At 52.2% G+C, this 6752-nt stretch overlaps 1 protein-coding gene across 1 annotated transcript in view; it reads left to right on the top strand.

The window, feature by feature from the left end:
* The window catches only part of NCOA3 (nuclear receptor coactivator 3), a gene marked incomplete in the record, with an annotated part of 50533 nt that overhangs the window by 36959 nt on the left and 6822 nt on the right, over positions 1–6752 (top strand).

Here is a 6752-nt window from a genome sequence, read left to right on the forward strand (position 1 = left end):
CCCTGTTGACTCTCTCCCAGAACGTGGCCTTTCTAGTGGCCATCACATCGGCCAGGAGGGTTTCAGAATTGGCAGCCTTGTCTTGCAAGTCGCCTTATCTGGTCATCCACAGGGATAAGGTGGTGTTGCGTCCACAACCGTCCTTTCTACCGCAGGTGGTCTCGGCTTTTCATATCAATGAGGACATTGTATTACCATCGTTGTGTCCTAAGCCGAAGCACCCCAAAGAGGTGGCCCTTCACGCTCTCGACGTGGTTAGGGCTCTGAAGGTGTATTTGTCTGCCACGGCTCCCCTTCGGAAGTCAGACTCGCTGTTTGTTTCGGTGGCTGGTCCAAAGAAAGGCGTGACGGTCTCGTCGGCCACCATTTCCAGGTGGATCAGACAGATTGTAGTACAAGCCTACGCCTTGAAGGGGCAGGTACCCCCCTTTCCGGTCACGGCCCACTCTACATAGGCAATCGAAACGTCTTGGGCCTTCCGACACCAAGCGTCGGTCGCTCAGGTGTGTAAGGCGGCGACTTGGTCGTCTGTCCAAATACGTTTACCAAGTTCTACAAGGTAGACGTCAGTGCATCGGCTGATGCCTGGTTTGGCAGCAAAGTTTTTCAGGCGGCCGTGTAGTTGCAATTCCATATGCAATCGATATTTTTTTTCCTGGTTTTTCGATAAAAAATCGCAGTACTGTTATGTTAATGCACTGTTGTATCACTTCCGCAAATGGTTGCGGTCTTGAGGATGCCCGGTTATGTGGTGATGTTTTTCCACACACTGTTGTTGGTTGTTTGTGGGTTTAGTTTCATTAGTTCACACTTGCCATGGTGGATGAAGTGTTAATGCTGTTTTTTTTCCCACCCCTCGTTTGGCACTGCTTGGGGACGTCCCATCTGTTACAGAGAGGAGCTGTGTCGGTCGGTGAATATAAGAGAAAATAGGATTTTTGTACTCACCGTAAAATCCTTTTCTCTGTAATTCACCAACCGACACAGCACCCGCCCATCCTTTTCTCTACGTTATACTGCTTGTTGACGTACTGAGGTCTGCTAGAGCAGGCTGTGGGGGTTTTAGCCTAAGGGACCGCCCCCCCTGGGCGCAACTAAAAGTTCTGAAGTGTTGTATTACAACTTGCCTAGTTATCTCCAGTGATGGGGCTGGCAGACCATTTTGTTACAGAGAGGAGCTGTGTCGGTCGGTGAATTACAGAGAAAAGGATTTTACGGTGAGTACAAAAATCCTATTTTTTTTTTTTGTTTAAATAAACGTGGGCAGAAAAAGCCCTGAAAAGACACTTCTGGCGTGGAGTAAACTCACTGTTTTGCACTACCAATGAGCTACAAATTCTTCAACTTGTCACATCACCCACCATAACCCGGCGTGGCATGGACTCCACTAGACCTCTGAAGGTATGCTGTGGTTTTTGGCACCAAGCCGTCACTAGCAGATCCTTTAGTGTCACTGAACCCACATCATAAAATACTATCAATAACTGTTGTATTCCTTGCTGCTCATACTTGCCCAGTCACTGAGATTCCTTTTCTGTATTCTTCAAAAAACCTGGTTGATCCTGCTGCACTCTATCTCTCCCTTCTGTCCATGTCCCCAATTCAGTTGGGGATTTTGCTGAGCAGTGTTGGCAGCTCTGCACATGCTCAGTGTTCAGGGTCTTTCTCCCTATCACATCTGAGCAGCCCATGTGACTTGTAGAGTCACACAAGTGGGCGTATACACATTGGTAAATGACAGCCCACTCCCTCCCTCCCTCCTTTATGCCCATAACCAGCTAAACACAATGGGGGCAGGATATTACTTGTAGATTAATGGAGGCTTCACCTTCCTCTTATTCTAAGACACAGGCTGGAGGAGCGAGACGCAGCCTGTGACTGTCAGAAATCTGCCCACACCATGTTATTTCCACAAAATAATAAAGAATTTGATTTAAAATATATATTTGTATGCCGATTTTTAAAACCATTTTATTGATATTATTTATTTTTACTCTGTATTCCAAAGGATGTTATTTTTGAACATGTGACCAGCAGCAGAGGACTAGACACTCCTCCTGCTTGTGTTTCCCTGCAGACAGGCTGGGAAAGTTCTGGGTCATGTGACATCTGTATTGCGATTAAGAAAAAGGTACTTAGATGTTTTTTTATTTAAAATAATTACAGTGCCATCATCCACATACATAAATAGAAAGGAGAATGTAAATTAAACAGTGTGTGTTTAGTATCCCTTTAAGTCCTGTACATTGCGAGGTGGGGGCCTCTGTGGATTGGAGTTGTTTTTCCAGCACGATTGGATTTAGATCTGGAGAATTTGGAGTCCAAGTCTACACCTCAAACTCGTGTTCCTCAAACCATTCTTAAATTCATCTGACCAGGCCACCTTTTTCCATTGCTCCTTAGTCCTGTTTTGATGCTCCCGTGCCCATTGTAGGTACTTTTGGCTGTGGACACGGGTCAGCATGGGCATCCTGACTGGTCTGCAGCTACGCAGCCCCATACACAACAAACTGTGATGCTCTGTGTGTTCTGACACCTTTCTATCAGAACCAGCATTCCGTTTTTCAGCAATTTGAGCTCCTGTTGCTCTTCTGCTCTTTAGACTACACAGAGTAGCCTCCACCCCCCACCTCCATCATTGAGCCTTCCCTACCCACCTCTATCAACGAGCCTTCCTTCCCCGCCTCCATCAACGAGCCTTCCTTCCCCGCCTCCATCAACGAGCCTTCCTTCCCCGCCTCCATCAACGAGCCTTCCTTCCCCGCCTCCATCAACGAGCCTTCCTTCCCCGCCTCCATCAAAGAGCCTTCCTTCCCCGCCTCCATCAACGAGCCTTCCTTCCCCGCCTCCATCAACGAGCCTTCCTTCCCCGCCTCCATCAACGAGCCTTCCTTCCCCGCCTCCATCAACGAGCCTTCCTTCCCCGCCTCCATCAACGAGCCTTCCTTCCCCGCCTCCATCAACGAGCCTTCCTTCCCCGCGCCTGCATCAACGAGCCTTCCTTCCCCGCGCCTGCATCAACGAGCCTTCCTTCCCGGCGCCTGCATCAACGAGCCTTCCTTCCCGGCGCCTGCATCAACGAGCCTTCCTTCCCGGCGCCTGCATCAACGAGCCTTCCTTCCCGGCGCCTGCATCAACGAGCCTTCCTTCCCGGCGCCTGCATCAACGAGCCTTCCTTCCCGGCGCCTGCATCAACGAGCCTTCCTTCCCGGCGCCTGCATCAACGAGCCTTCCTTCCCGGCGCCTGCATCAACGAGCCTTCCTTCCCGGCGCCTGCATCAACGAGCCTTCCTTCCCGGCGCCTGCATCAACGAGCCTTCCTTCCCGGCGCCTGCATCAACGAGCCTTCCTTCCCGGCGCCTGCATCAACGAGCCTTCCTTCCCGGCGCCTGCATCAACGAGCCTTCCTTCCCGGCGCCTGCATCAACGAGCCTTCCTTCCCGGCGCCTGCATCAACGAGCCTTCCTTCCCGGCGCCTGCATCAACGAGCCTTCCTTCCCGGCGCCGGCATCAACGAGCCTTCCTTCCCGGCGCCGGCATCAACGAGCCTTCCTTCCCGGCGCCGGCATCAACGAGCCTTCCTTCCCGGCGCCGGCATCAACGAGCCTTCCTTCCCGGCGCCGGCATCAACGAGCCTTCCTTCCCGGCGCCGGCATCAACGAGCCTTCCTTCCCGGCGCCGGCATCAACGAGCCTTCCTTCCCGGCGCCGGCATCAACGAGCCTTCCTTCCCGGCGCCGGCATCAACGAGCCTTCCTTCCCGGCGCCGGCATCAACGAGCCTTCCTTCCCGGCGCCGGCATCAACGAGCCTTCCTTCCCGGCGCCGGCATCAACGAGCCTTCCTTCCCGGCGCCGGCATCAACGAGCCTTCCTTCCCGGCGCCGGCATCAACGAGCCTTCCTTCCCGGCGCCGGCATCAACGAGCCTTCCTTCCCGGCGCCGGCATCAACGAGCCTTCCTTCCCGGCGCCGGCATCAACGAGCCTTCCTTCCCGGCGCCGGCATCAACGAGCCTTCCTTCCCGGCGCCGGCATCAGTGTGCCTTCGCGCCCGCCTCCATCAGCGTGCCTTCGCGCCCGCCTCCATCAGCGTGCCTTCGCGCCCGCCTCCATCAGCGTGCCTTCGCGCCCGCCTCCATCAGCGAGCCTCCTACCTCCCCCCCATCTCCATCAACGAGCCTCCTACCTCCCCCCCATCTCCATCAACGAGCCTCCTACCTCCCCCCCATCTCCATCAACGAGCCTCCTACCTCCCCCCCATCTCCATCAACGAGCCTCCTACCTCCCCCCCATCTCCATCAACGAGCCTTGCCTCCCCCATCTCCATCAACGAGTCTTGCCTCCCCATTTTTGGTCGGTCCTGACTACCTTAGACCGGAAACATCCCACAAGAGCTGCAGTTTTGGAGTTTCCGGAAATGCAGGTACAACAGGGCGCTGGAGTTGGTGGAGTTAAATCATCAACATTTATTGGAACTATCAATGAGTTTTTCCCTTCCACCTCTATCACTGAACCTTCCCTCGCCTCCATCAATGAGCCTTCCCTCCTCGCCTCCATCAATGAGCCTTCCCTCCCCCACCTCCATCAATGAGCCTTCCCTTCCCCACCTTCATCAATGGACCTTCCCTCCCCCACCTCCACCTCCATCAATGAACCTTCCCTCCCCCACCTCCACCTCCATCAATGAACCTTCCCTCCCCAATTTTGGTCGGTCCTGACTACTGTGGACCAGGAACATCCCACAAGAGCTGGAGTTTTGGAGTTTCCGGGAATGCAGGTACAACAGGGCGCTGGAGATGGCGTTAAATCATCATGTATTGGAACTAAGCACACTTGCATCTTAAACGGGTGAAGTCCAGCCTGGATGGACCATCACCAAGGCACAGAATAAAAAGACCAGGGTAGTGCAGGAGGCAGTGTAGAAATGTAAACAGCCGCAAACCACAGCAGCTACCTGTCAAATCGGCAGGATGTTGTCAGGAATGGGTGGTTCATGACGTGTTCAGACAGCCCAGGGGGCCCGCCACCATCTTGACATCACTCTGCTTGATTTGACGGGTAGCCGCTGTGGTTTGCGGCTGTACATGCTGCAGGTCTGCCTGCTCTTTTTGATCTTGGGACCAGCATCCAGTTCCTGGTTGTCTTCTTACACTGCCGCCTGCACTTCTCTGGTCTGTTTACATTTCTACACTCCCACCTGCACCACTCTTGTCTGTTTACATTTCTACATTGCCGCCGCCTGCAATACCCTGGTCTGTTTACATTTATACATTGCCGCTGCCTGCACTACCCTGGTCTGTTTACATTTCTACACCGCCACCTGCACTATTCTAGTCTGTTTATATTTCTACACTGCCGCCACCTGCATTACTCTGGTCTGTTTACATTTCTACACTACTGACACCTGCACTATCCTGGTCTGTTTACATTTCTACATTGCCGCCGCCTGCACTACCCTGGTCTGTTTACATTTCTACACTGCACCACCCTGGTCTGTTTACATTTCTAAGCTGCCCCCCCTGCGCTGCCCTGGTCTGTTTACATTTCTACACTGCTGACGCCTGTACTACCCTGGTCTGTTTACATTTCTACACCGCCACCTGCACTATTCTAGTCTGTTTATATTTCTACACTGCCGCCACCTGCATTACTCTGGTCTGTTTACATTTCTACACTACTGACACCTGCACTATCCTGGTCTGTTTACATTTCCACATTGCCGCCGCCTGCACTACCCTGGTCTGTTTACATTTCTACACCGCCACCTGCACTATTCTAGTCTGTTTACATTTCTACACTGCACCACCCTGGTCTGTTTACATTTCTAAGCTGCCCCCCCTGCGCTGCCCTGGTCTGTTTACATTTCTACACCGCCACCTGCACTATTCTAGTCTGTTTATATTTCTACACTGCCGCCACCTGCATTACTCTGGTCTGTTTACATTTCTACACTACTGACACCTGCACTATCCTGGTCTGTTTACATTTCTACATTGCCGCCGCCTGCACTACCCTGGTCTGTTTACATTTCTACACCGCCACCTGCACTACTCTAGTCTGTTTACATTTCTACACTGCACCACCCTGGTCTGTTTACATTTCTAAGCTGCCCCCCCCCCCCCCCCCCCGTGCTTCCCTGGTCTGTTTACATTTCTACACTGCTGCCGCCTGTACTACACTGGTCTGTTTACATTTCTACACTGCCTCCTGCACTACCCCGGTCTGTTTATTTTGTGCCATGGTGACGATCCATCCAGGCTGGACTTCACCTGTTTAAGATGTTAGTGTGCTTGGTGCCCATAAATTTTGATGATTTTACTCCATGAGGTCCAGCGCCCTGTTCTACCTGCTTTTCCTACATGTGAGTGGATTCATCTTTTGGACTATTACAGACCCCCTGCCTTTGGGACTTAATATTTCTTGCACATGGACTGTTACCCAGGCGCACTACTAGGAAAACTATTGTTTGTTAGTGTTGGAGTTACTCTGACCCAGTCTTGCCATTACAATTTGGCCCTCGTCAGAGTCCCTCAAATCCTTAAGCTTGTCCATATTTTCTGCTTTCAACTTCAGGGACAACATGTTCACTTGCTGCCTAATATATCCCACCCACTTTCAGGTGCCATTGTAACCAGCTAATCGATGTTCACTCTACTTGTCAGTGGTCAGAATGGTATGGCTAATCGGTGTAAGTCCTTGTTCTAAAGCACTGTTGGTGCTATAGGTGAAACCCGCCTCCCATCAGTGCCGAATG

This window comes from Lithobates pipiens, unplaced genomic scaffold, assembly GCF_037356315.1.
Source record: "Lithobates pipiens isolate NorthernLeopardFrog02 unplaced genomic scaffold, aLitPip1_a1.2 Scaffold_28, whole genome shotgun sequence".
Taxonomy (NCBI): Eukaryota; Metazoa; Chordata; class Amphibia; order Anura; family Ranidae; genus Lithobates; species Lithobates pipiens.